Below are 3,839 nucleotides of genomic sequence, written 5' to 3'. Positions count from 1 at the left end.
TAGACATACATTTAAAATAAATCAAAGTTTTATAATCATTTTATATAAGCGCGGATACCCTTAGGAAACACATAAAAATAATAGAATCCACCTTAATTTTAAAAAACATACACTGACAGCTCTCATTTAAATGTGCAAGGAAACCACCAGCCTTTGTTGTACGGACCAAAAATAACTAATCTATAAAGAAAAATAAAAATGTCTCTTTCACCATTTTACTATCCCCTCTCAGAGCCTTATAGATCTGTCAGGTTCCCTATGAGGTGCTTGGTTGCCAAGCCCTGTAGTCCACATATTCAAAGTCTTTCTTCATTTGGGTGCTCTTTTGCATATTTTACCAAGCAGGTTGTCTGTCTTTGGATCTTTTAGAGAAGCTTGATATCTTTTGTTCAGGTGTCTCCATACTTGGATACTTATTCCGTTATTCTGAGTGTTGACATTCATTTCAAATACTTTTCAACATGAGGTTATTGATACTGCCAAGCAACTTAAAAATTTAAGAAAAATACCCAAGAACCACAGCCAATCCAATATATTTGGCTTCGTTTCTCCCCGAGTCACAGCACTCTCGCTAGTCTGAGCTTTGCTTCGCAGTTCTAGTCTGGGTCATGATTTCCTTTTAAATACATTTTATTTAATTAACAATGAAATTTAATAAGATTAATAATATTTTTGATTAATTGATAATACTATAATAAGCTAACAGATTCCTAATTGAGTGCTTTGTATTACACTTATCTAGTTTTTACTTTATACCTTATGCTATCAGTTCGAGATATATATGTTACACTATTTCTTATCAACTACAATATTGCGGCTAGTTCAACAATATTGGTGCCAACACCAGGAGTCAACTTCCAAAAATCACTAGTTAAATTCAAAAGAAGAAGCTAATGAATGCTACTAAACCTATTTAATATCTCTGTAAAACACAATGTAGTATCTTAATTAACAAAGAATACAGTAAAGGTTAAAAATACCTATTTTTAATTTTACAGCAGCCAAAAATCCACCAACTATCTTCTTTCATCTAAATATCTTCAAAAGAAGATATTTAGATGATATTACTTAAAGATGTAACTAACATCAAGGCTAAAGGGAAGGGCTTTTGCGTTCATAAAGGTGACTACAGGGGTCTCAGATAGTTTTTAAATTCTCTACAGTGGGATCAACTGATGTTACCAACATTGAATTCAAAATTGGAAGCCTTCAGGGACTTGATTTTGGAGGCTACTAGGCTTTCATTCAGACTAAGAAATACTGTTCAAGGTTTAGGCCTAAACGGATGTCAGATGAACTAATGAGGCTCGTGGGAGAGAAGAAAAGTGTATGGGAATGTAAAGTATCAGGTGACACAGAAGACTATGGCAGATATAAACTAGTCTGTAATCAAGGCACAAAGGAGGTTAGGCAGGCAAGGATGTTGAGCCAAAGCTAAAGTGCTGCTAGATGACTCTCATCAACCGGTGCAATACCACCACTTTGCTTATTGGAGGCTCGAAGCGGTAAACCCATGTTTAGCCTCTAGATCTAAGTTCCAGTCAACACTTCCCTATCTCTTCCATCATGCAGTATGATTGAGAACTTTTGAGGTTATGATGAACATCGTGGTGAGATCCAATATTCCTTACATTTCGAGGGTACAGCTCTAAAACGGTGTTTGCAGGCCAGCCGCTAGTTAGTACACGGGACTGGATCAAACATATTGGTAACTCTCTAGGAGGCTTCCGGATCAGCTAGTGTATAATCTTGCTACCTCTACTCTGCCAGATAGTGACTGGAGGGAGTCTGAGTAGTGTGTATGCAGGGAGCATTGTCGAGGCCACGTTATGTCAAGGATCTGGTAAGTATGTTCTTACCATGTGTACGAGGTGCCTCCGTAGCCAGGTGGGAGGGAGCAGCAGTGAGTAGCACACGCTTCTTGATTAGAACGGGGTTCGAGCCGTTGCCACCAAATACAGAGGATGTGGAAAGGTCAGGAATGACCACCGCATATTCACGGAGCAATATGGCCTTAGTTGCTAATGCTACTAAAAACCAATTAACAAACAAACCATGTGCACGCCATATCCAAAAATTTCATTACTTCATATAGCATGTCCCACCCACTTTTTCTTATTATTGAATACACCATGAATTGTCAAACTAATAGAGCAAGCTTATCTGCGAAAAGATGTAAACCTCCCAAGCATTTCCTAATTCATTTCACAAATATACGTGGTCTCAATTCTAATCTCAACGATGTCTATTTCCACTTGCAGTCTGCCAAACCCCATGTACTTTTTCTGACAGAATCTCAGTTATCGGTTGATTCAGCTACTGCTCATCTCCGATGCCCAAATTTGCTGTATGATTCCTTTTGCCTCAAAGGTGGTACGTGGGCATATGTCCGTTCTGATATTCCCTGTCAGAGACTTGGCAATTTGGAATCTCCTCTTTTCAATCTTCTCTGGCTCAAAATCTCTCTACCTGATTGTGTCAAATTCATCTGTTGTCTCTACCGTTTTCCCAACTCCACTAACCACTTTGAGCTTTTTGACTTCCTCATTTTTGCAACTTGACTTTCTCCAGTCCAACTTTCCTAAGAGTGAGGTAATTCCTTGGTGATTTTAATGTTCACAACTTCAGCTGGCTTCTGTTTTCTAGTTACACCGACCAAGCTGGTTAAGATGCTGAGGCTTTTGCAATTACTAATGGCCTTGCACAGATTGTTCATTTACCTACAAAAATACCGGACAATCCTAATCATACAGTCAACACGCTTGATCTTTTTCTCACAAACAACCCTTCTAAGTACACGGTCGAAGTGAGAGGTCCTTTAAGAACTTCAGATCACAACTTGGTGATTGTCTCTTCTCCAATGGAGCCTTTATCTCATGGCTATTTCCAACCTCTTGTTGTTTGGCATTACAAGAATGAAAAATGGTATGACCAGCAAGATTTCTTTTCCTTGGTCGGATTACTGTTTCAAAACTTCTGATATCAACTTTTGCTCAGATCATGTCAGTGAAATTATTCTTGCAGGAATGTAATCCATTATCCCACACTCCACCTTAAAACCTCGTCCTTTATCTAAGCCTTGGTTTTCCGATAAATGTGCTAAGGCTGTTCAAGAGAAGAATGTTGCATATTGTAATTGGCTTGTTTCTAATTCTTCAGTTTCAATTTCTGCCTACACCAAGGCTCGCAACAATTGTAAAGCAGTCACTAATCAGTCCAAACTAGTGTTTGAACAGGCTAAGAGTAGAAAACTTGCTTCTTGCCCTAATGGTAGCTGAGCATTCTGGTCTCTTGCCAAAGCTATTGGCTGCAACTTTTGCCCATCTCTGTTAAAACCAGATGGTTCTGTTTTCACTTTAGCCAAGGATAAAGCTGACTTCCTAGCATCACATTTTTCTTCCAACTCATGTATTAATGATCTCTGTAAAACATCTCTCCTTGGTGATACTGGCTTTTTCTGGAACAACCTTCCTTCATACGTATTTCCTGAAAATTACAGTCTACAGAAGTTGAAGTCCAATTTCCACAAATATCTTCTTTTGTCTTCTCAACCTCCAACCCGGATGTCAGAACGATTTTTATGAATCTTGATGCTAAGAAAACTCTAGGTCCCGATGGTATTTCTCCACATGTTCTCAAAACCTGTGCTCCTGAACTTACTCCTGTTCTTTGCCGCCTTTTTTCACTTTCTTATTCCAAAGGTGTTTTTCCTTCTGCTTGGAAATTTGCTCACATCAGGCCAGTTCCTATAAAGGGTGACGAATCTCTCCCATCCAATTATCGTCCTATTGCAATTACTTCTACTCTTTCTAAAGTAATGGAGAAATCAATTAACCACC

Source organism: Mastigoproctus giganteus, chromosome 10, assembly GCF_048544385.1.
Source record: "Mastigoproctus giganteus isolate SK-2022 chromosome 10, ASM4854438v1, whole genome shotgun sequence".
Taxonomy (NCBI): Eukaryota; Metazoa; Arthropoda; class Arachnida; order Uropygi; family Thelyphonidae; genus Mastigoproctus; species Mastigoproctus giganteus.
This window is presented reverse-complemented; position numbering follows the sequence as displayed.